The sequence below is a fragment of the Lonchura striata genome, chromosome 1, assembly GCF_050655825.1.
Source record: "Lonchura striata isolate lonStrDom1 chromosome 1, ASM5065582v1, whole genome shotgun sequence".
Classification (NCBI taxonomy): domain Eukaryota; kingdom Metazoa; phylum Chordata; class Aves; order Passeriformes; family Estrildidae; genus Lonchura; species Lonchura striata.
This window is the reverse complement of record NC_140703.1, coordinates 29247486-29273757: the sequence shown is the minus strand read 5'-3', so window position 1 is coordinate 29273757 and position 26272 is coordinate 29247486. Positions and strand designations below refer to the sequence as shown.

The window sequence follows — 26272 nt, the reverse complement described above, 5'->3', positions numbered from 1 at the left end:
CCCCAGCTCTGTTGACAGAAAACAAACGGTGCCTGCATTCCCGATTGCGACGGTCTCCCTAAAAAGTGAAGTCAGAAACAAAATATTTGATAATTACGGCAGGGGAAATGTGGAAGTGATTTGAGGAAAATGAACTCAAGCTGGGCTGGGAAGGGAGGCCGAGCCTGCCTTCGGAGGAAAGCGGTTCCACTCGGGGGGCAGCTCGTCCTCCCTCCGTGCATTTTTCCTCTCTGCATATTTCTCCCAGATGGTGAGACCCACCCTAGAGCATCGCAGTTTGGCTCCACGGAAAAAAAAAAAAGGCATAAACACGTCTGGTTCCCTCTTTCTGCCTCCCACCCGTGAACTGTGCTGCCCGGGTTATGGTAAAGAATTGGATTTAGAATAGAGCCCATCGCTGTTGCTCTCTGTCCCTGAGCAAAGCTCTGTGTGAACTCCCTGCAATGGCCAGGAGGAGATGTGAGACAGGAGGAGCAGATGTGAGACAGGGTGGTTGTTAGCTGAGAGCTCTGGTCGCTGCTGTCATGAAAACCGAAGGGAGTGGGAATTAGCTGTAGTATGGACCAGCATTTCACATCTGCCTGTACATGATAATATTGTAATACACATTCTTCCCAAAGTGTGACATACTTATGTAGTGAGTGTTTCCATGCATCCTCTCCAAAGATATCCTGAATAAGCTAAATCATGTTTATTCATTTTCTTAGGAACCCTAAATAAATCTTAATCAGTTCTGGTCAATATGCACCAGCACCTCTGTAGGAAGGAGGTGCACAGCATAAGAAAAATTATAATAACAGCTAAATAATGATGACACTGGTCTGAGTAAAGCCTTCTGGGACCAGTAACCCAGAGAAACAGCCAAAATATGTCTGGCCCTGCACTTGTGATTTCATTGGTGTCACTAACATTGTCAAAGTGCTAAATCCTGCTTTTTGCCTAATGTTCTCTAATTTGTAGTACCTGGATAGCTTCCCAGATGTAGGTACTGTCATGTCTCTGTGTCTCACCTGCAAACTGAAAGTAAGAAAAAATGTACAGCCATCATGTTCAAACTTGGTTTTAAAGGCCAATTCATGCTTGAGTGACTAAATGAATTATTATGACTGGCTTCAGAGACAATGGTCCAAGTGACAAACCAGTGAATGTTTTGGTTGGATTCCAGTCTAAGTTCAGCAAAACTTGAGACTGATGACTGCGGTCTTAGTCCGGTTTCAGGGAAAATGGACACTTCAGGCAACTTTTGTTTTGGGGTTCAGTTTGATTCCTGTTTGCTAGTGGCTGCCAAGCAGTGAATATCAGTTCAGTCATGGGTAGCATCCCACTCTGGCATATTTAGACCTTCTCATTTTCTAGGGAGTGGGATGTGCTTGAAGGTGAGCTGCTTGTAATTCAGAGACAGCTTTGATGGTTGCCCACTTCTAAATGTTTCCTGTTACTACTCTACTGCATACTGGCATTCAGTAAGGTTAGTGTGACATTTTCCTGTGTGGTTTTCCCTTTCCAGATTTTGGAAGCGATAACCCTCTCTGTGCCTTCTGTTTCTGCTGCAGCTTGCACTTTGTCCCTTTCAGTATATTCAGAATATTAACACTGAGCCTTAAGGTTCTAATCCTTTTGTTAGCAAAACTCTGTGTTGTACTGGGGTTCTTGTACAACATTCATTTCTACAACATTGTTAGGTGCATAATTAGAGTCCTTAAAGAAAGAAAGAAATTGTTTCAGTAAATGTTCCTGGCATAACTTCATGCAGACTGGAAAATCTGAGGCATGCCAGAACTTTGGAGCTTTTCTTGGCCTGGTTCAGCAATAGTCACAAGAGCAATAGACGGTGAACTGTACTCCTCGGATGGAGGCCAGCCACCAGCTTCAGACAGCCCCTTTTATCTCTCTCTTCCTGGGTCAAACTCAATGAGGTGGCTGTTCACTTGTATTAACAGGGATGCTACAGATGTGAAGTTACTCATATTCTCAGCTGGGGCTCCCAAAGCATATGGAGTGATTTTTGGGAAGCATCCATCGTGAAAGAGGAAAAGGGAGAGGCTTGAAATGTCTGTTAAATGTATTAGAAGTCCATCAGTTGTTCACATCCTGCTGGAGTAAGTTACCTAGTTAACACTGGAGAGGAGTCTAGGTGCTATTTGATTCTGCACATTGAGGTCTGAAGGGTGGTGTGTGGGACCACTTCCATACCAGCATCATTGTGTGTTCCACTAGGTTATTTGCTTCACAATAAAAGTGACAGGTTTTCTTGTTTTCATTTTCACTTAAACCTCATTCAGAATCTTTGAGAAAGTGGTTTTCACCATAAATTTTAGATGTTAGCAAGGAGGTTTATGCCAGCATGAGTATATTGGTGTGAGCTGTGGATACAAGTCCTTTCTTGAATCCAGCCTTGCCAAGAGGAGAGGTCACTGACCTGGCCTGCCTTCTGCTCCTTGCAAGTTTTCTGGCTATTCAGAATAATCTCTGGGGCCTGTAGCTGTTCTTCTGGAATAACCTTAACCCATTTCTGGCCAAATGAGCCAGTCTTTGGAAAAAATTATGTGTAAATATTTTGACCTGACTTGTCTCATTTTGGCTAAAAAGTGCAAGCAGAGGAAGGCCAGAGTCTCTTCTCTTGTGAGATGTACAGACAGATCTGAGGCACTATAACACCTGAGCAGCACAGTGATGACAAATATCTGGAGGCAGATTCACAACCTTTTCTAAAAGCATGGTGTTTGCAGTATCTACATCTGCTGTAACTTTGGGATGATTTTTTTTCACCTGACCTCTGTTTCCCTCTATGTCATTTTTCTATATGAAGAGCTGAAAAGGGATGTTAAGGGGGAGAGAAACAGCAGAGGTTTCTGTTTGCTTAACTCGCCTAAGTGCTTCCTCTTGATCCGACTTGGCTGCTTTTTCTTGTAAGGAGAGCAACTCTTCACCCTTTCCAAGACTTGTGCCCTTTGCCAGCAGAGTTCTTGTGTGCACTAGGGGATTTGGAGCTGGGAATTCAGATGGTCTTCACAGGACTTGGTGTACTTCCTTCCACTGGGCTGTTCACACAGTGTGGCCAGCATCAGGAGCTTGCCTTGGTCAAGCTTTTCCCATGTTTTTGCAACGGACAAAACCTAAAAAACTGATGTCTTAATAAATCAAACAGATTAAATTTAAATTGAGATTCCTATGTAATTGCATAACTGTATTTGGCTCTGAAGCCATCATTTTAAGAAGCCTGACTTTTGAAATTAAATGACAGAGACTTTATCAATGGTTCAGCCCTGCTTTCACTGATAATTTAGCCAGGACAATGGACAGAAAAGGCAGCATGGTTCCAATGATGTGGGTAACTGAGGCTGTTTTTAACATGCACTGGCTTTGTACAATACAACACAGCAGTACCGCATTCATAAAATAATTTAATAAAAGTGACTTCCCAGGTCTAGTCTAGCAATCACATCTTCAGAGGAAGGAAAGATTGCATCTATTTTTTTTCTTGATCTGGTTTTGGAGTGATAGGTGTCTTCCTTCTTGAAATCCTTCCCTTGAGTGCCAGACCAGGTGTTGCTGGAGCTGTATCTCAAGACAATAAGCACCTTTTAAATGGGGAGGCAGGGAAGAAATGATTCTTCCATGGGAACACAGCAAAGGCTCATCAGTGCAAAGCCTATTTTTTAAGGTGCGTGCTGTGCCACCAGGCAGCTGCTGTGCTGCAGATGTCCCAGGAGTTGGAGTCTGGGAGATGGACCAAGCAGTTCTGCCCGAGGCACCTCACTGTGCTGAAGTCACTGGCCAAATGCCCTGTATAGGAGTGTTTAAACAACCTCCCTGGTATTCTGAAGGGGCTGTAACCTTTGAGCAGCAGCATGTGTGGCACTGCAACAGACGCGATGTCATGTAGCACTTACATGTGTGTGGCACCCAAATGTTGCTCCTCAGATGGAGCTGCTGTCAGAGCCGTGCTGCTCTGTGCAAACGCGCCAGTGGCTGAGTGAATGACTTTATCTGCCAGAGTGCAAATTCCTTGCCGGTAATTAACAGGGGGCTGCTGCTGGGGGCTGCCGAGGAGGCAGCTCTGCTCCCAGCACAGGAGGAAGGGACTGGCTGAGTCTCCTGTTGCATTTTCCAGCTGCTGTTATTGGTACAGCTGCTTACCCATCGGGAGGCTTCAGGACACCTTTGATCTTTCTTGTGTGGTGTTACATGAGCTGGGGAGTGTTTCTCTTTGTACAGAAGAGAGTTTGTCACGAATCTCGGCCAGATGTCTCTTCCCAGACTGATGAGACTCCCATTAACCAGGCTGTGTTTCCGCCACATGTCCTGTGAGCTAGATGAGATTGGTTCCCAGAAATGCTTTGTTTACCTGGGTTGCATCAATCTTTGCAGGGAGGCTGGCTTCTGTTCTACTGTGATAGCTATGCTAATCTGAGAATAACCAGCATTTCCTTGGAGAGATTTATCTCTCACAGCGTTGTCTCTGAGTTTAGCAAGCAAAAAGAGCAGTCTGCTGTTGTGCTGTGAAACGTACTTCCTTCTCTAGCTGCATCTGGGTGGTGACAAGGAGTTATACACATCTGGACTTTACCAGAGTTTGGTAGGTTTTGCCACAATGGTGTACAGTTAGGTGTGAGCTGGTTAGAGCAGGGGTGTATTTGCTCTCAACTGTGGGGTTCTGATTGCAAATCCTCCGCAGTTAAGTAAGCAAATGGCATAACAAGTCAAGAGGTGTCCATTAAAGCAGAGATGACTGTAGTACAAGCAGCAACTGTGTGGCATTTTCTTGCTACTTTTTCTCAAATGTGCTTCCATAGTGATCTGGGCTGAAGACAACAGGCAGCAGTAACGAGTGGCTGTCCCTTCTGTGCCTTGCAAATTAGCTACCCAGAAGTGAAGTTCATATAAGCTGCTGTGAAATTTTGCTATTGTGCTGTAATATTGTCACTCATTACAGTGTACCTTTTGGTTTTGGCGTGGGCCCTGTGGTTGCTTGGGGCAGTGGTTTAGATGAAGGCTGCCTGTAAGAGTTGATGAAAAGCAAATTCATACTCCAATCTGCAAATGTGAAATTACTTGCTGATGTCTGCACCTTGTTTGGAGTGAATCAGGAGGCCTATAAGCTAGAAACAAATTGGAGGCTCCTCTTGGACAAATACCTTGGAAAGAGCAAAGGAGTTGGGGTGGATGACTGGAGAGGAGTTTAGTATCTTGTTAACTCCAGCTGGAAGTGAATCCCATATTTCCACTGTTTGACAGCTAAACAGTGTTTTCCTTGGCTGTACCCTCTCAACTGCTATCCCAGAGATGGACCTCTAACCACTTTCTGAGAATACCTTAATGCTGTGTAATGGACCTCATAGAACCCAGCTTTTCTTATCCCTTCTCCTTAGTCCTTCCCTTTTGCACTGCAAAGAGCAGCAAAGCAGTTTGAAGGAACAGTGGAGAGAAACAGATAAAAACACCAAGACAGAGCCACTGTGTTTCACTTGCAGGAAGAGAAGATTTGCACACCCTATGCTCCAAGCATAGAAGGGCTGTTTGGACAGCTATTTGCTGGTTGTCCCTAGCCAGTGCATGTTCCTTCTGATCCCATCTTTGTTTCTTGCTTAGAGTCCTGAGACAGGATCAAGAGACCTTGGGAATATGAATACTGGTAGAACTTTCAGTGCTTAATCAGCTTCTTCCCAACAATGAACAAGAAACAGTGATTTGAAGATTGTTTTATAGCCAGAAACAAATTCTTTAGTTTTGTATCTGTGAGGAAACCTGGAGAGGTTATGGAAAGACTTGCTGTGGAGGTACCCATGGCAGTAGTATGACTCAAAACTGAAAAGGTCTTAAGTCTTACAAGTCATGGAAGGGGAGCAGAGGATATTAAAGTCTTTGATAAGAAGGGAAGCAAGAGTGGGGTGACAGGAGTGGGCTGGCAAAGGTACCTGCCTCTGATGGAGAGATATACTGATGAACCTTGTCCTAATGAAGGAGCCCAGAGCCTGGGTGTACTTCCTGCCATCAGAAATGCTATCCTTGCCTGCCTTTTCCTTGTCACCCTACTGCAATGGGTGAGATATTTTGGGGCTTGAGTGTCAGAGAGTCAGAACAAGGAATTTCCATCGATCCACCAGGATGGGCTTTGGCAGGCACTGGCCAGCTGATAAGTTTGCCTCCAGTGCTGTGTTGTCCAGGGATGGTTTTGGCAGCAGAACCTGTTGCTGTTTTCCTGACAATGGATCTGGAGGACTGTTCTGGGGAAGGTGCCCCTCCATGCTAGAGCAGCCCCTGCCATTTGAGCACTGGTAATTTTTAGCCCGAAGCCAAGAGCTTTCCTTTTGCATGATGTAACTCCTTGCATATGTACTTCTTGCTGCTCTGGGACTTTTTTTCCCCTCCTGGTTTTGGCCGTATTTTCATGTTTATGTTCAAGGAAGCTTAAGTATGAGGGATTGGAATTGTTGTTTCGTTTCCTATATGTAGGAGGAAGCGATTTCATTGGGGAATTTTTGCAATGTCTGGATCATTTAGTTGTCTGGGTGAGTAGAATTCCTCCGGGATAACTGCAAAGGTTGTGACCGAGCTCTGGTCTGCAGTTCATGCATTCAGACCCAGAGCTCTGGAAAATTAAGGTGGCAAGGGACCAAGCATTCATGTGGGAGGCATTGCCTTCAGCTTGGCAGAAAAGCTGTGGTGTTCTTGTGTGAGGACAGCATGTTTGCTCCATGATGCAAGCTCTGGGGTATTCCAGTCCTAAGACAATGCATGCCACATGAGTAGTATCAGCCTAATCTTTAGGCAGTTCTCTCCCTCTCCAATTGCTCTCTGGATGGATCATGGAGAAGTCAGGCTGTAGCAGAGACTCAGTTTTTCACAAAGCTCTTTTTCTGTCATCCCCAGGACTGGGCCTTGGACCCCTTTGAAGAAGATGATGTGTAAGGGTAAGGAGGAGCAGGTTAAGAAGGGAGTACTTTTTTATTCTTTACTTGCTCAGAAAAACAGGCTGTTTTTTCTACAGGGTATCACTGCATGCCCTGGGATTAGTAGGTGCTTGTACAAACCATAGCCATTAGTGTCTTATCAAATCCAGTTTTACACATCCCTGATAAGTGATGTCCCCCCTTCCTGTTCTCTGAAAAATGATACTATGCTCTGGACTATCTCAGAGTTAGTAAGTATATCTTCACAGTCCTCTTCTGTTAGCAAGTAGACTATGGTCCTAATTACACCCCTGTGTTCATTGATAAACAGTGCCTCCCCCATGTCATTGTACATTATACACATTGTACATTATCTCCACCTTTTACATGTAGGCAGTTTATGGGCCCCCTCAGCTCAGTGCTTAGCACACCTCTTTTTACCTCCCTGTAGCTCCCTTCCTCCTGTCAATGCAGGAAAAGGAAACAGACATGTATGTGATCTGATTCTCTGTTTGGTGTTACCTTTGAACCTTGTCAAACAACTTTTAAACTAAAAAGCCAGTTTCAGTCATGTTTAGTGAAGCATATTAATTTCTTTCAGGATACAGTGTTGCTCCAAGTTTTGTAAAAGTAGGTGCGGTGCTGCAGTACTTGCTGCCTTACTAGAGGAAACAGCTTGAGTGTGAGATCAGCTTCTGCTGCAGGCCAGAGAAGCAATTTATGAGCATTCCCCAGCGATTGTAGTTCATATCTTCATAGCCACTAAATGCCATCAGCCTCAAGACAGAAATCTGCGGGAAGCAGTTTGTAGAGCAACTTACGGTTGCTCAACTTTGAACTTGGTGCTTTGTCTTTCCTCTTTGGCACTCAGAGCTGTGTGCAGACCCCCTGGAGGATGTCATGGAGGAAACTGAGCCTAAGCATAACTAATCAAGGGGCACAAAAAGTGGTTTGTTACACCTCATGTGCATCCACACCCACGCGCACAGGACCACTGTGCCCAATCCTGTTACTTGCCGGTAACTCCTGCAACCCAGACCTGGGATGGGACAATGGAGGCTGTAGCAAAATTTGCAGCCAATGTGGATTATTTGTGGATTTCCTGTCTTGCTGGGTGAATGTTAAATCTCACTGTGGTATGTGAAAAGCTTGAACTCACACAGTGCCAGCACCGTGCCTGGGCTGCTCCTGGCTGTGTGCACGTGAAAGAGATGGAAGAACAGCTGGATGTTAACTCCTCCTCACAAATCACTGCCAAGCTCCTCTGCAGTGCAGCAGCACACATCCAGATGCTGGGGTGAGTTAGGCCATCCTGGCTGCAGATGCAAGGTCAACAGTAAACCAGCATTAAACAGAGACAACTATTTGAGGTTTTGTTTCAGGTTAATATTTATTTGCTATGGGGTTTTGGCAGGGTGGAGGGACTACAGCAGACCGAGCATCTGTGGTTCAAACACTTTCAGAGCCTGTGAGCATCAAGAAAATGGAAACAGACTGTTTGTAGACCAATTGTCCTCACTCTTAGCATGATGCCATGATTTGTATGTAGGCTTTGGGCAAGGCATCCTATTCCTCTAAGACATGGTGCTCACATCTGTAAAACAAGAAGAATGATGGTGCTGTGCCTCATAGCAGGGTTTATAAGGCTGAATGCATTCCTGTTAAGAAAATTTTAAAAGCTCTCATGTAGAAGGTGCAGCAGGCATTGCTGAGGATCATTTTCCTTGCCAGCAACGATAGCAATAGTAAGAAAAATGGAGACAAAATGTGGGCCAGGGGGTGATACAGCAATTTCTAGCCAGCCAGTAAAGATGTGCAAAAAGGGCTTAATATGGGCCACCTTAAAGTTGTGAGACAATGGCTCACAGATGCAAAAGAGGTGGTTGAATGTTTTGATGAAGCCAAAGAGAGAAAGAAGCAAGTCATAAAGTGGGAGAACTGGGGTGTGTCAGAGGGGATTGTACTTCTGGGGTATATTTGCTCTCACAGGAAAGTAGTAGCACTTCTTCATCCTCTAGTATCTCAGAGGAAAAAAACTAGAGCTCTGCTGTAAGGGGAGCACTTGACATTATGGCAATGTAGATTTCCCAGGGTTCTGGTTCACCAGAGAACCTTACACAGGGCATAATCCCTTGCTTTCCCTGACAGGTCTGCCAGAGGTTGACAAGGGAGAGAAGATGGGTTAGTGATTTCCATTGGTTGTCATGGAAACTAATGGAAATTACTTTTTTTTTCTGTCTGTCATATATGAAGATTTTGTTAAAACAACTCTGAAGGATTTTTTATTTTTCTGTTTTGTTTTTAACACTTTAATTGCTGACTTCTGCTGTTCAAAAGTATTTTGTTGGCAGAATTTTGTCAGGGAAGTTTGTATATAGTTTTTGCATGCTATAAAGTTTGTATTGGGGATGAGCATCTGAAGGAGCATCTGAAGCTGCTGGTCGATTCTGTGTTCTGAGCTGCTTTCCACTCTGACAGCTTCTTCAAGGTACCCATGTGACCATTTTCTCACTAAAAAGCTTAAAGGTAAGATGGCAGGTAGCCTGAGTGTTCTGTTTCCCATGTAAATGGTAAGCAGATGTTAGCTACTCTGAAAAAACACAAGGTGGGTGAAAGGGGGCTGATAATGCCAATTTATCAGCCAGTGAGTTGTCAGGCTTGCTGACATAGTGATGGTAAAGAGCTTAGAGAATTTCAGATTTGAGGTGTGGGTGTAGCACAATGTATTATTTTTACTATTTCATGTAAACATCAGAATGCCTTGTTGCTAAAAATGTTGCTCCATTGACACTAAAAGGGGCAATTTTCCCCATAGATTGGTAGATGGTGAGACCAGAAGGAGCTATTGTGCTTTAGTTCCGCCCTCTTGCACAATACATCCCATATACCTAGGTTTTTTGTTCATTCCATTTGCTCTGGACTCTACCATGTGTCTTAAAAACATCTAATGTTGATTAAGTAATTACTACAAATGGAAAATACCACTGTGTTTGGTATGTTGCTGCAGTGGTTAATTACCCACATGCTGTTACACCTAATTTCTGGCTTGCATTTGTCTAGTCTTGATCTACAGATGTTGAATCTTCTGTTTAATTCACTAAACAGAAGCAGCCTTTAGTCCAGTGTGTCTCTTCCCCACTGCTCTAACTGTGGTCTGCAGAAGGACTGCTCCAAGTCTTGTCTTTGGCAAACTGAGCAGTCTGAGCTCCTCAAGCCATTCCCTGGCAAGGTGAGTTTGCTAATCTCTTGCTCAGTACTGGGTCTCATGCAGTGCATCCCCTTTGCCAGTGTGTTAGTGCTCCCTCACTCTGTGATGACAGGGGCACCTCCATGTGCTTGTTACTGAGAATCAGTAAATACTGGGCAATCTAAATTGTGAAAAGAAGAAAGGCAAAACCACTATGAGCCCTGATTTACTACTAGGGAGTTTATATACATTAACACACACACCACCAGGAAGCACAGCTGGTGAAGTTTTCTTAATGGGGGTGTGTTCCCTTAGTACACAAATGTGCTGTTGTTACCAGCTAAAGCCTTGGGTTTGAGTTTCCTAAAATACATGCTTAAGTTAAAGGCCAATATTTGGAGTCTTTCTGACCCTCTTGACTTCACAGGTGAGATTTGACTGGTTTGGGGGCCAGGAGGTGAGCTCAGCACAACTTGTGTCCTCTAGGAGGCAAGCAGCCAAACTGCAACACCTCTGCCAGCTGGAGCCTGTCCTCAGGCAGCCTCAGCTGAAGGTTGCTGGGGCTCCTGTGCTCCCCAGCCAGTGCCCTGAGCACGGTCTCCCTTTGTCTTTAACAACTTTTGTCTTTAAGTAGGGATGTTGGACTTTTTTCTCCTCTGAAAGAAAGTAGAAAGCTGGCTGTGTTTCTTGACCTCAGGTCCCTTCCAGTTCACATCTTGGAAAGACTAAAGGGCGAGGTTGAAGGTTTGTGCTTGCATAGCTTTGAGCCATCTTCCTGCATGGCAGCCTTTACTGGGCAGCAGAGGCATTCAGATAAAGAAAGCTCATGCGCTTTATCTGTGGGCAAGCTAGTTGGAAGTCTTTTTCTGTCAGTGATGATAGGTGGAAGGAGATAGTTCCCTTTCCTGAGGTGATGCTTTCACCCTGTGCTCTGCTGCAGGCTTGAAACTAATTTTTAATAAAAGTCTGGCAAGATGGCAACAAAGCCATGTTTCTCAGGGCTGTGATTTTTAGGCTTGTACCACACTTCCTTCACATGCATCTAAAGAAGTGGTTACAGAGCCTGTGAGCTGCCCTGAAGAAAGGTGAGCATCTCCTGTGCTGCTTTGTCTTTGTGCTTCCTCTTCTTTTTTTCTCTGCCCTTAGGCAGCTGAAAACTGAACTCTGTCCCCAGAATAACTCTAGATGTTGGGGATGAGGGTGAACATAGTTTTTATTTTTTATCTTTACAGGCATGAAAGAAAACATTGGAAAATGGAGCATAGGGAGTGCAAAAGAGGTGCCCTCCCTCTCTGCCCCATCACATTCCCTACAGCCCCTGTGACAGAAGCCCTTTGCTGGCTGCTCTGTCTTTTGGATACAGGAGAGAGCCTTAATGCTTTTTCAGAGAAGCTGTTGTCTGTCCCCATGGTTCCTCTCACATAAAACCTCTCCTTCAGAGCCTCCAGCAGCATACAGGTGAGAGGGGATTTCCACCTCCCCATAGGACATTTGTCCATGGCCCCCTGCTGGAACAGGGAGTTTGTTAAGTGTTCATTTATTGCAGAGGCAAATTCCAGAGGACACTAGGTGATGTACTCAAGGACACAAGGTACCATGACTGAAGGGTGGATGCAGAAGCATTCATCAGCTTAATTCCATGTGAGAAGGGCTTTGTGTCCTTGCTCATACTCGTGCAGTGAACGGCAGGAAAGTGTCATGGAACACCTGCAGTTGTTGGTAGAAGGTGAGGATGGCCTTACCTATCTTGTTAGATTTCCTACAGCCTATGCATTAGTAGTGTAGTGTACTGTCTAGTGTAGCTTTGTTTAGCAAAGCAAGTGGGGCAATCCAGTACATGAGATTTATGTCTACAATACACAATTATATGTACTTTTAAGGTTTTTTTCTAAGTGTTCAGTGATTTCCTGGCATGGACTTGCAAGGCTTCCCACAGACTTCCCATGTGGTATTGGATTAGTGCTGAGGACAGATAATGTATCTAACATTCATGGACAACAGGGGAGTTAGTCTCCTAAATTATGATAGTGGTCTGAGCCTACTTCAAGGTGGGTGTTTTGGTAGAATTTTCCTCATCCTGTGTCAGCATGTAAGATTCTTAAAGAAGAGCTTTCTACCCCATGTCCATATTTAGGTGATAATGCAGTGCAGTTCATGCCTGCTTTCAGGAAGCAGCTATCATACAGTAGTAAAGAGTGTGAATACAGCTTTCTCAGCTTTCATACCTAGGCCTGTTTGTTTAGCCAGCAGGTGTTCACACAGTTAAGTACCAGGAATCCCAAATTAGCCTTTGTCCCATGCAGCAGCATTATGTGTTCCTAAGAGGTTGTTGAAAGCATTAGGATGTCTTGGGGAGGAGTGCCCATATTTGCATCATTATTTTTTATAGGATTTAGCTGTTAAAAGCCAGGCACACTGCATACTGCTGGCTGAAGTCCCAGTGTTATTATAATCTGATCTCTGCAGTTGAATAGTTTCTGACAGGGAAGTGGGGAGGGGAAGAATTAAAATGTCTTAGCTCAGATGAAGACACAAAACTCAGATAAGATGAAGAAACATGGTGAAGTCCATGTATGGAGTATGCGGAGGTGTAAAACAGGTGTTTCACAAACTATTGCTCGCTGTGTTTGATGACATATGAGAAGGTGAAGGAACAAAATTTAATGGAACATTGATGTGACTGGAAGAACAGCATCCCTTATAGCAGGGCTATGCTGGCATCCTGGCATTTTGGAGGATATGAAGCTCATGAAAGTCAATTTTGTTTTGCTGTAACAAAGGACTTGGAGGATTAGGCTTAGACAGCTGAAGTGCAGTGTGGCCGTGGCTGCCTGCACAGCCTTTGGCTGAGATTGCCACCACACAGCAGAGATGACTGAACAGGTCGTGGAGCATGTCCTGAAGGGCTTATGGCACAGTGTGCACTGGTAACTGAATGTGGGGCAGCTTTACCATGGGAGATGAAGCAGAGAGCTGCAACACCTTGGCAGGAACTACTGCACAACCAATTGGGATACCTGTGCTGTGGAGCATGTATTCATTGCTAAAGGGGAGAAGGAAGCAGCTGCAAACAGTGCCCCCTTAGAGACTTGATTTTCATCCACACCCTGGACTTAATGTTGCTGACTGAAACTTTAAAGGCTTCTTGTATAAAGGTTCACTGCTGGGACTAGACTGTGTTTGTGTATGTGTTTCACAGTGTCAGGGCTGCCAAGGGCAAGAGCAAGTAAGACATGCCTGGGTAAGGGTTGTGGTTCACACAGTAAGTGAGAATTGGTGTCAAGGCCTCATGAGTGAGAGGTTTTTAAAGACCAGCAACAATGTGGAAGACATCCATGTTAACAGTAAGATATTTAGTCTCTTTTTGGTGAGTTACTGCATTGAAGTGGCTCAGGAATTACAAGTGCTGGAGCACTTAAAACACAAGGAAGAACATAGAGCCAGCAGCTGGATTTGCCTAGGCTGTGATCAAGTTGTTGGGTGTTGTGATTGCAGTAAATCTTTCATTACAGGCTAAGGTTATTTACTGTACCTTGCTTTTGCCATAGGCTAAAGGAGCACACACACACACCATCCCTTCAGCTTCGTGAGACAGCTTTCTAGGGCTGCTATCTTACCTGTTATGACCTGAAGTGCCTACACACTCAGAGGGTCTGGGTGTTTGGCAGGGAAGGATGGGCACAAGCTTTGCAATTTTTATTCTAGGAGTGCTGTTAGACTTTCAGTAAGGAACTTTGGGGCTTCTTTGGGTAGTGGGGTTTTTTGAGTGGGTATTTTTGGCGTTGTTTTTTTGCTTGTTTTTAGGTTATCTCAAACTGAGCTAACCCAAGTTACTGGAGAGCTGAAAAGTAAGACTGGCTTTCTTTCCAAAACAAACCAAAACCTCAAAATGTTCCATGTTGAGTTCCTGAACATTTTGTTGCACAGTATTAGACTTTCAGTAATTGCAAAACTTCCAGATGGCCTGCAGCACCTTACATGGGTTAATTGTGGCTCAATACATTGCTACAGTATCACATGCTATTTCTAAAATATTTTTGGATGAAACTGATCATTTTATCTTGTTAGATTTCCTACAGCCTATGCATTAGTACAGGTAGTGTCTAGTGTAGCTTTGTTTAACAAAGCAAGTGGGGCAATCCAGTACATGAGATTTATGTCTACAATACACAATTATATGTACTTTTAAGGTTTTTTTCTCAGTATTCAAAGGCTATCAGTGATTTCCTGACATGCTTGTCAAAGCTGGCTCTAGGGACATATTTTAATAAATGCTTTGGGTGTGTGAATTTCCTAGGTTTTCTTAAACCTTTGTCAAAAAATAAAATCTATTGTCCCTTCTAAATTTCCTATCTTAATTTCTTTCAGCACATTGCATTTTACTTCTGAAATCTGCTCTGCATAGGAGTAGAGGGCCTGGTTGCATTGGGAATTGTAAGAATAGACTGCTTATACATTCAGGGGATGTCATTCCTGGAAGGGAGACCTGGAAGGGGAGAGCAGTGTCAGTAGTGCAGGTATGAGGGTCAGGAGGGCTTCCTTATACTAAATTAGGTGGTGGAGGATGCTCCTACTTTTACAGTGGTCTCTGAGCTGGTGGGAGCATGAGCAGTGCTGATAACTCTGGCAGACCTGGCTTTATCTTTTGCACCTACAGTTCCCTGCCCCCATGGGGAGCAGTAAGTAGCCAAACCAGCCTTTCCAACAGCAATGAATGCTGCATCAGTTTCTGTGGAATCAATATATTTCTTTAGTTCTTTAGCACCTTTATTTGCCTCTTTTCTTTCAAGTATTTTCTAAGCCCTTCATGACAAGGATGACATTTTGTTCTGTTCTTATCTGTTCTTTCCTTCCTTCAATATACAGTCTGGGATCTTACCAATCATCAGCAATGCAGTCTAATACTTCAATGGGGCTGCAAACTGTAGTGGCTGAGGCACAAGCATGTATTTCTTTCTGCTGACTTTATTAGGGGAGCAGTAAATTCTGGCTAGCCAACAAGGTGGACAGCCAAGGCTGGCAGGCAGCTGTGCAAGCTAATGTCTTAAACTGCTGCAGTTGGATTTGCCAGAGACTGACTTCTGAAACCTTTAGTCTGCCTCTGGTTTGTGTCTATCAGAGTTTATTTTTTCCCCCCAGAAAGTAATGGCAAAAATTGGCTTGTCTTCACTTGGGTTCTCCAGGAGAACCTACCATCCTACAGTGATATTTCCTTTCACCTCCCAGTGCAGCCTCAGCTGCAAATGAACCACTTAATGTCATACGTGGACTTTGCTAAAGTTGTGGCAGAAGCTGGGGCTGTTCTGTGCTTAATGAAGACTGCAAGAATAGTGTGGCCTTCTCTTTAGTTATTCACTGCATTCATTAAATGGGAAGTTTTCTGTGGAATGCTAAAATTGTTTATACTGCATTAAGCAAGGGAAGTTTGCCAAATATTTTATGCTTGTTTAACTTAAAATATGTCCAAACTAAGTGCACTCCCCTGCCTTTGATTTGATTTTGACATAAAGTATGAAAAACACCAAGTTTCAGCCTGCCACATGTCTCTCTGGTGTCTAGATAGTTCCACAAACAAGGAGGTTTGTGGAGAAAGATTAACTCAGCCATTTCTTCATTGTTGCAAAGGGAGAATATGGACACTGCCCCTTTTCAGATCAGAGGGGATATTTTCAGGCACAGTTAGGCTGGTGCTGTGGGCTGGGTTTCCAGCAAGGCTGAAGGCTTTTGTTTCCTTTCTGTATCACTAAGCATTTCCAACATCTGTGAATGTCAGGCTGTTTGGATGAATGTTCTCCCCTGGCAGAAGAACTGAAGCAGATCAGATGATTTTCTCTTTGAGGGAGGAGGTTAAAGGGAGACTGGATGCAAAAGGTAAAAAGGGGAATGTCAATCTTTATATGGTTCCCAGGAGGCTGGAAAGCCAAGCTCAGATCATCAGCAGTGTCACCTCTGATTCAAGGAGTAGCAGCTGGGAGTCCCAGTGGTCGAAAGCATGGTTAGGGTTGTGTTTCCAAGTTGCATCACAGACACTCCCTCTGATTAGGGAGGCTACCAGAAATTCACGGTGTCTGGCTTCTTGCTGTTGTACGGGGAAAGAAAGGCACATAAAAAATGTTACCACTAAATGAGCAAGCAAAAAACCCCCATGGAAATAACCTGTCACTAAGCCAACTGACCTGGCTTTGGTAATTAGAGATCTGCTGTCTGGGCAGAGATCTTGGCTTCTGCTGCTGCTATAAACTTGTAGGTTTCTGGGACATTTCCCAAAGTCTAGAAGTCTAGCACAATCAGCTTCATTGCTCAGGGAGGAATTGCTGCTGTTCAGGCACCCTTCACGTCTGTGGGGGCCATTGCCTTGTCATGCATCTTTTTCTACTACCTTTGCTTTGCCTTTAATACCCCCCTATCCCATGTTCCTGAGCTCAAAGGTGTAAATCTGCTGAGCTGCAGCTCCAGCTGCTATGGAAAATTTTTTTTTTTTTTGGGGGGGGTGTTGGGGGGAGATTTGTGCTGCTTGTGTGGCTGCTGTTTGTGTGATCAGGGCAAATGACACTTGAAGGTGGTGCCTTGTGTTGGCAAGACCTGGCTGCCCAGAAGGACCCTGGCTCTTAGAGGAGTAAATTACTGTAGGTGAGTGCTGTTCTGGTACTGGGGAAGAAGACACGTGGGACTTGTAGTCCTGAGCTCTGGCTGCAGTTGGTTTGATATTCCTCAATGTTTTTTTCTTCTGTGGTACAGAGCATCTGTAATTTTATTTTGCTGTCTGCTGTATCATCTATCTCAGCCCATTAGAGCATTCAAAATCATAGAATATCCTGAGTTGGAAAGGACCCACAAGCATCACTGAGTCCCACTCCTGGCCCTGCACAGGACACCCCAAGAGCCACACCCTGTGCCTGAGAGCATTGTCCAAACACTTCTTGAACTCTGTCAGGCTTGGGGCTGTGTCCACTTCCCTGTGGAGCCTGTTCCAGCTCCCATCCACCCTCTGGGTGAAGAACCTTTTCCAAATATCCAACCTAAACCTTCCTTGACAAATTTTCATGCCATCCACTCAGGTGCTATCACTAGTAACCAGACTTTTTGCTGCTTAATTTACTGCTTAATTACTTGAGCAGCTGTCAAATCTCTGTAAGGTAGGCTGTTACTCCGTCTCTCTTGCTTTAGCCAAAGACAAGCAAATAAAGTCATCACATCCAGGTGGTTTTCATCCTCTGTCTAGAGATGTGGTGGCAATCACTGACTCTTTACTGTGAAGAGCACAGGGCTATGCTTCTCTTTTGAGAAAATATAAATAAGAAAAGATGAAGGTCAGACATGAGGGTGTGAGATGCCTTTGTGCTTGGCTCCAGAGTGCTTGTTTATGCAGTAACTAAGAGGGAATTTTCACGAGTGGAGCAGCAGTAGCTCAGCCATCTTCACAGGCAAAGGGTTTGTGGTACCTGTGAATTCAGACTGCTGCTGTACTCATTCAGGCCCTGAGCTTCATTCCACTATGTGGTTGCTTTTTGAGGGAGCATAAAGCACACGCTGGGATCTGCTGCCACACGACCCAGGTCCTAGGGGGACTCTAGCTCCAGGGGATGATCATGCCCTACCTGCCCAGCTTCTTCTCTGTGCTCTCAGTCATGTCCTGAGCCTGCCTCTTCTATGAAAACCATCTGCTGAACCAGTTCTTCACTCTTGTACTATTTGTCCTCTTTTCTTCTGGCCTCAGCCTTGCTGGTTGTAATGATGGATGACCTGGAAGGGAGATGTAGCCCCCCTGCCTTTCATTTCATTGCTCCATGCTCTACCCCAAGCAGCAGGTGTCTGTGAAATCCTGCAATCCCAGAAGAGAGCTCATTTGGCATTCCTGTTTAGCTTGTGTTTGAGCAACGTAATTTGGATCAGTGAGCTGTAAGGGGAAAGATTGTTCTCAGCAAAGACTGAAGATTTAGAAGTAAAAAGGTGCTAGAATGGTCACTGTGTGTAAATTGGTGATTTTCACAAACACATACTGAATTGCTACAGTCCTTGGGAGATGTGGCCTTCTCCCCACAAGCAAGAGGCATCAGGCTGACTCTCCCACCAAATTCAGGCTCTTGCAGAGGTGCTGAGGTCTGTTCTGTGTTCTGAGCACAACTTTAACAATTCCTCAGACATGGACAAAACAACTTAATCTTGTTCTTAGAAACCATTGACCTTTTTCTGTTGACACTTTAAAAGGAAAAGTCACCCTGAGGCAAACTTCTGACATGGAAACATTTCAACCTGAGCAGTTCCGTGCTGGCAAAGTTCTCAGCAGTGGAAAAGATGTTTTCATAAGAGAAAATGTCAGGCTGTTTTTAACCATTGGGTGCTACCTGTTACACCCATAACAGTGGGTGACACCTTGAGTTCTGTGAATCTGCTGGCTCAGCTGCTCTTCATTCCTCAGAGTACCTTAAGAAGAGGTCAGGCTGTCAAGTAGAAACCAAGTAAAGTTGGAGGGGTTTGAGAGCTGCTGTTTCATATACACGGCTTGGCATGTCTTTGTGTTTTCCAGTCATGAGGTTGTCTTGCAAATTCCAGATGTGTGGAAAATTATGCCTTTACCTTGGCCTTTACAACATTTCCCATCATGGTACTTGACTCCTTACAGGCTGTGGCTGAGATTCTGCCATGGCTTTGGCAATGTCTGCATTATTAAATTAAACATGTATGGGTTTGCCAACTGTGGGGCCAAGGGAGACCAAATGGCCAACATCTATGCTGCTGTTAGACTGTCTTAACTCTTACCTAGAGATGCTGAATGTGAATTACTTCTTGGTCACTGGGGGTCTGTGCTAACCCCTAAACCATGTCTGAGAACTTGCAGATCACACCATTAGCCTTATTCTCTGAGCTTGGTTGCCTGGGGTTTTCCTGCTAGTGCCTGGCTCTCTTGAATTTCCCAAGGTAAGTACAGCCTCTGAGCCCTGGTGCTCGGTTTCCATCCCAAAACCATGCAGTCCCTCAGTTTTTCTCTTTGTGGTGTTCAGGGGTGGATTGTGCTCTGTCAGCCCCTGGTGGCTTCTCCTGCTGCCTTGGGGTATTCCTGTCCACAGCTGAACTTCAAGGAGCTTTGCTGGGATTAGTTTAGGCATGAAGGATTACTGAAATATCTGTGATATCTGTTACAAATTCACTCCATTTAGTGCTCTAAACTCTTCCTCCTTACTCCTGGATTATCAGCCATAGCTATAGCTAACAAGTTTGTTAGGAGCACCAGCAGGGAGATGAGCTGACACTGATGAATTGACATAGTTTATTGTGTGCCATGGAGGAGTCTTCAGGTGGTTACAGTCTCCAGTTCTGGTGACACAGCTGCAAGTAGCATAGAGGCAAAAGCTTGTGAACCACAGTTATCTGGCATATAGATTGTGTCCGTGCTATGAAATCTTGTCTGCATTTCTGAGCAATGGAGAACTATGCAGTAAAATGAATTTCCCACGAAGACTGCTCATCCTGCTATTTCTTCATGTAAAATTTCTTCACCAACAGCTTCAAGGACAATGCTGTATTGCTCAGACACTTAATGCTGTAGAATTTTTCTTGGGAAATAATATAATTGCATTTTTTTCATAACAAAGCCATTACACTGTCAAAAGCCTAATTTTCTGTTGCATTAGCCGACAGCCAGCAGAGATTGCTGGGAAAAGAAAGTGCTTAGCTTAACCTAAATTTCTTGCTAGCAAGAAAAATGGAATGAAAACAAAATGAATTTATAATGAAATGGATTTATTTCTGGGCTTTCCTATTGTGCTGTTGTTTGCTTTCTTTGAGGGCATTTAGAGCTGCTTAGCAGCCCTGGAGACAGAAGTCCATTATTTACCCAAAGAGCAGCCAAGAATGGAGAGACAACAATGCAGCTTTCCTCCCTCCCTTTTTTCTCTATCCCCTGCATCCCAAAACAAGCCTCACATTTGCCCAGAAGGGAGCATCCTTCATCGAAGAGAGGACAGCTAAGCCTGTGTGGTCTGCTGACTTCTGTTGGGGATGCCAGCAGAGGATTTGCTGGAGGTCTCCAGTTCCTCGGGGTCAGGGCCCCGTGCTGGGGAGAAGCATGGGATGCCTGCCTGGACTGTGGGAGGCAAAGAGCTGGCAAGGGTGTCTGAATCCATCTGTGCTTAACCAGCCCTCTGGGAAGCAGGATCACAAGGGCTGTTCGAGGAACAAGGAGGACAAAGATGTGGTCTTGCTGAAGAGATTTTGCAAAAGACTGCGCAAAAAAAATAGTTTCTTTCCATGGGAATTAAAGCTAGGGGAAAAAAGTGGGAGAGCCAGATAGAAGCTGGTCTGTGGCAGCATCTCAACCCTCCTCCTCCTCCTCCTCCTCCCTCGGTCCCCGGAATTGTTCCTGGAATCTTTGCATGCTCTATCTGTGGTCCATGGGCACTTAGATACCAGCAGAGATTCCAAGCATCCATGGAAAATGTTGCCTGTAGCATGGCATTTTTAATTGCAGGTTTAGAGGCAATTACAAATAATTTGAAACATAGACCTGGTTTATTGGAGAAGGTTTACAATGTGGGGACAATGCTGTATTTTGTCTTTCAGCTGCCCATTGAAGTAACAGCATCACCAATAATGGATATCAGCTCCAAAACAGTAGGGGATTTAGTTCTGGAGGTGGCTGTTCCCACTCTGAAACAAAACAAGAGCTGCCTCATGTTGCTCTGTTTGCTCCCAGACTATTGAAACCATGAATAAATCCATTCTACTTTTTCTCCATCCCTAATCTTGCATGTCACATCTTATACAGAGGATTCTTTTTCCCTGTAAGGAATGGGAATTTCATGATCATAGTTTACTGTCCTGATTAGAACCTTGGCTAAACTTGCACTGTAGTGAAAATATTAAATTCAGGTTTGTAACCTTTCTTTGCCCTCTTCTGGCCATAAAATGGTGTTAAACTATATATTTTCACCTCTGATTTGGCCTGCCCCCCAGATTTCAATGCAATGGGAGATTTTTGGATCTCATGTTTCTTTAAAGGTATTGTTGACAACAATCAAAACAGAGATTACTTTCATAAAAGAGCATTATTTATTAAGTCAGACATCTGTTTTTGCTTTCTCTTTTCCTCCCTTATGCTGAGCAAGACAAGGGAATGAAATGCCATGAAGGGAAATATGTTGTTTGAGTTAAAGTATAGAAGTCATATGCTTAGAGTTGCAAAAGCATAGAATTTATTCATTCCTATTCCAGTGTGAATAAATATGTATGAATCAGCCATGAATAGAGTCAGCCTTGACATTAGGGGAAAGCTTATAACTAAGACAGTTTTGAGACCAGGCTTTCTGTGGATATGAGATGGCCAAAAATAGCAGCCTTTAATCAGTCTCATGTAAATGGAGTTGCACAAAGAGGGAGCACAAGTAACATAGGGATGGACTTGGTGACTTACAAGGATTTGGTGACTCCCAGCCCTGTGTACATCCCAGCTGTGTGACCCCATTGAAGGCAAGAGTTGGTGATAGGGACTAGTGTTGGAGGGCAGGAGGAGCAGCGTGCTGGTAAAGTGGGCAATGAAAGTCATCTGGACAGGCAGGGAGTGGGGAGCTGAAGTTCATCTTACTCCAAAGCATTAAAAAGATATCAAAGATTGTGACTGCCCAAACACCTTGAGGAAATGAAGTCTCCACAAGGACAAAGTTACAGAGTAAAAATCAATCATGAGAGGGAATGACGCCGTACAGGAAGCAGACTACAGTTTGACAACACAGAGCAATGAGAGCTGCTGGCAACTGGAGAAAGTTCAGTGCTAATGAACAGAAGGTCTGGCACTTGAGAGAGAAATTAAACAGCCTGTGGACAGCAGAAAGGGTTGCGTAGCAGAGAGACACTCCAGGTGACTGAGTTATTACCAGGAGCATCCTTGCTGAAAACCTCACACTGCATTGGTGGTGTGAAGAAAACAACACATTTCTCCTCTGGAATAGTACTTTTTCTCTTCCTGCCTGGGGTTCCCTTATCCAGGGCAATGCTGAGGGTGGAAAAGACAGAGCCAGGGGGCCAGAGGTTCAGCAGCACTGGGATGCAGGGACAGAGCTGTGCCAGCTACAGCTCCTAGAGCAGCCATGAGTTGTTTTAGTGATCAGTTGGATGGCACAAAGACACCTTTTCTTGCCTTGTGATTTCAGTAAGGTGGTATGGGAACAGAGCCATTTGACTGCCGATGTGGTATGAAAAAGAAATAATTGTCTTGAGGAAATATTAGGAGAAAGGGTGTGTGTGAAGAGGACACACAGAAACAGCCGCTTGTTTACTGTGGCTATAATCTGTCTTGTGTGCATATGGCAGCTTATGCACTCACAGAAAAAAACACATGCAGTTAATTCAGCCCACCTCGGAGACATGACAAGGGAGGGAAATAGGGGAGCACTTGCCTCAAACAATATGATAAACTATATGACACATGGCAACTGCAAGGACATTGCTTTTCAAAGCATTCACAACAGGGACAGGCCAGCCCCTGTGACAGGGACTCCCTTGCACAAAGGAGTGTACTGACTGGCCAGCTAAGGGAATACCATGGATTCTGAAGAAATCTCTGCCCCATGTCTGTTAGTGTGCCTCTGGTTTTAATGTACAAAGCATGAGGGCATCAAGATTTCCCCAAGACATTGGATCCAGCTGGTTTAGTGGTTACTCTTCCATAGATTCTGGTGGGTTTTGTGTTGTTTTGTTTTGGGTTTTTTTTGACATGGTTGTGTTTATAATTCCCTATCTTAGTTATGTGAGAAAGGGCTGCAACTTCCACCCAGGCTCTGAGCATATCTCTGCCAGCACCTGGTGCTGTAGGCTGCTGTGATCCTTCAGAGCTCCCTTTCTGATCTCCTGAGCTGTGCCAGCTTCATCCTGTCAGAACAAAGGGCTGGATTTGGAGGGGTACAGAGGAGGCCATCATTCAAGGAGACACCTTTTTTTGCTGGTTGTGGAGGGTCAGAGCTGAGCTCCTGCATCAATGCTGAATTTAAGTGGGGACCACTGAGGGGATGGTATGTTGGGCTGAATTTCTGCCAGGCCACTGACAGAATCTCCCTGTAACATTGTGATGGGGCTGAGCTGCATGCTGAGACTATGAAAAAGCTTCCCTTCAGCATTTGGGGTTGGGAATTTGTTTTGGCTTGTGTTAGAACTGGGCAGGGGAGATGGATGCATGCAGATGTCTGTATTGCAGCCCTCCATGTGCCTTCCCTACTGACTACTTTGGTGTTGCACAAACCCTGAATTTTCTGCCCAAGACCTCGAGTGCTCTTTGGGTTCCCTCCCTATAGCACACATTTCCCAGCTGTGGGCAGTGGTGCTTCACATGCTTGATTTGTGATGCGCTCTGGGAGCCATGAGGACAAAACAGATGAGAAACACATGGTTTTTTTGAGCAAGTTTGCGTGCTGATAGCATCATGGCCTCTACATTTTACACCATGTCTCCTTAAGGCAGTTGTAACTCTCAGGGAAAGCAAGAAAGCTGCCTTGGTTTCTGCTGGGCTAGTTGGGGGCCCAAGGGGGTCACAGCTGGTCCCAAAGCCAGAGGGGTCTGTGCTGGGATCCTGCAGCATACCTGGCAAGCTGGGGTTTGCAGCTCTCTCTGGGCTGGGAGGCAGCTGCTCCTCCCTGGCAGTGCAGCTGCAGCTGCTTCGAGGAAAACTTTTGAGCCAGGAATGCGTAAGGATGCCGGCATCTGTGTGTGCTCACAGCCTTTCATCTCTGAAATGCAGCCCAGCCAGGCCACAGGGCAGAAAGCAAAACGTCCTGGGAAGGGCTCAGGAAGTATTAGAGAATAGTTCATGCTGTTGGAGGTGATTCAAGCAGTGATCCTTCTTCTAGGAACGCAGGCTGCAGGAGGCATGGAGAGCCTCGGGGTCACTAGCAGGGCTTGGAGCCCTCTCCTTCTTGCCCAGGGCATGACTGAAGCTCATAGCAAGTCCCTAATGCCTCATCACTGTCTCCAGGGCAGGGAGGAAGGTGAGATGGGCAAGTGCTCAGATTGTCATCATCACATGTGGCTGGCACCAATTGCTCACCCTAACTGGTTTGGAGCCAGACAGGCTAGTGGAGTTCAAAAGCCCTGTGGTCAAGTGACTGCAGTGACCTGCTCAGGTCCTTTATGTCTCTGCAAGTTGAGCCACCTCTGGGTGTGTGTAGAGGTGATGGCAGTGTCTCTTGAAATTACCTATCATGGGAGGAGAGCTGGGAAGACCCAGGCACTGGAGGCAGTGCCATGTTGTTCCTGTGTAAGTCCTGGGTGCACTCTGCTTCTCCAGGCAAGCCTGCATATCTCTGAGTGCACATATCAGCCTCCCAGTGCCCATTAGCTTGCCCAGCTGGGTTTGGATGGTGCCAGCAGGGCAATGATATTCTCCTCTGCTGACAGCTGCAGCACTCACTGTGTGTCTCAGGAGGCAGGCATGGGTGTCTGAAGGATGAGAATCAATGGAGCAGGAGCAAGTGTTTGAGAGGGGAGCAGAGCAGGGATGGGGTTTGCAGCCCTAGCAGTTTGGACTGGGAGCTGCCTCATTAAATTACTGCTTTGCTGGAGTGGCTCAGAGGAGGGGATGCCTTCCCTGAAGCAGCATCTCTCTGGGTTCTCATAGCCATCAAATGGAGATGTGGCTTTATTTTTCTGTTTGTTTGTTTTTGAAAGTTGAGCCATGGGAGTCAGCATCCAAAGTCTTCCCAACTAGACAGGAAAAAATTCCATGGCTGCAGAGAGAGGGGGAGAGCAATGTCTGCAAGAGTCCTTGGTTATTTCCAGACACAGTCACAAAGAGCCAGATGGAAGGAGATGAAAGAATTAGAAGAATAGGTTGCTTTTGACACCAAATAACAATGTTATAGGAACAAAGCCATTGGAATAGCTTATTGGTTTTGTTTTTTTAATTTCCTAGCTGAATCAGAGAGTAAACTCAAAAATTGCATTTTAGGTCAGTTGAAATTCATGTTCTATATCCAGCAGAAAAAAATATCTGGGCAAACAAAGTTGCTAAGCTTACCAAAACATGTTTTTATTTTGCTTTCTTTGACCTTTAAGCTTACATACATAACCTCATGAAATATATTTAAAAATAAGAGAGGGAAAACAGTTCACTTCATCTTAGAAACCATTTTGGAATCAAAGCTGTTCCCTGAACTAGGCACAAATTTCCAAATAGTTTTGGTCTACCTCAAATTGCATTTCCTAGTGAATTAGGTCTCTGTCTGAAAAATGTTACCCAGACTTATTTAGGAGTTATAGAAAATCAATAGTCACTTCTCTTGTTTCTTAATTACAGAGTTGCCTTTGGGCTGCAAATGCTGCCAAGTCTGTGCTGTCAGCCATGGGGACATAAAGGAAGCTCTGCTCTGGCAGAAGTGGTGGTGGCTGAGTCTGGTTCTCTGAGACTACACGTGTGGGTACAGGGTGTGCCATTTCTAATGAGCATAGCAGAGGTTGTTTGCTTCATTTCCCCCTTCATTTTATATACTGCTCCTCTGCTGGGGGGGGATTGTAGTGTGACAGGTGTATCTTCCAAGCAACACATCATAAGCTAACAGGTCAGGGGGGTGTTGGGGGAAATACCATCCAGCTTCCTCACTGATAGTCCACACAACATAATTAGCTCTTGTTCCCTTTCTGTTCAATGTGTGTTAAATCAGAAATGAGGTGGGGACCCATGAGGACACACCAGTATAAGCACAAACAGCTTGCCTAAGATAAAGCCTCTGTGTTTGACCAATCTTCTTGAGTGACATTGGGTCCAGCAGAAGCTGCAGGGAGCAGTGTAGGGGCAAAGGGGCCACTGTTGGCTGTGGTGCTGATAGCCTGGAGAGACACCCATCCTTGGGGCATCTATGGGAAGGCTGGAAGCTCTTGGACTTGAAGTCTTTTCCTATCCTTACAACTGTGGCAGTTTCCATAGTGACTCTGTTTTGTAGCCTATTTCATGGCGATGCTGCCAGTTTTCTCATGGTCTTCTTACCTTATCAGAGCTTCCTCTTGGCTATCTCAGTGAAGAGGTCAGTCATTAAGTGCAAGTCAGAGACTTACAGAGCTTTCCTGACCACAGAGGAAAGTCTCTTGAGGATAGGCATGAAATAGTGTTGCACTTCACAGGGATGGTTTCAGGTGCTGGTGACTTGACTGGAAGCTTTCTGAGTGATAATAGGGACAGCAGGAGTTGAAAATAATGCACTGATCATAACTT

General features: G+C 44.9%; 1 protein-coding gene across 1 annotated transcript in view; it reads left to right on the top strand.

Moving 5' to 3' along the window:
• FSTL1 (follistatin like 1) overlaps positions 1 to 26272 on the top strand; it is a 52184-nt gene that overhangs the window by 598 nt on the left and 25314 nt on the right. The gene's annotated exons all lie outside the window — the stretch shown is intronic.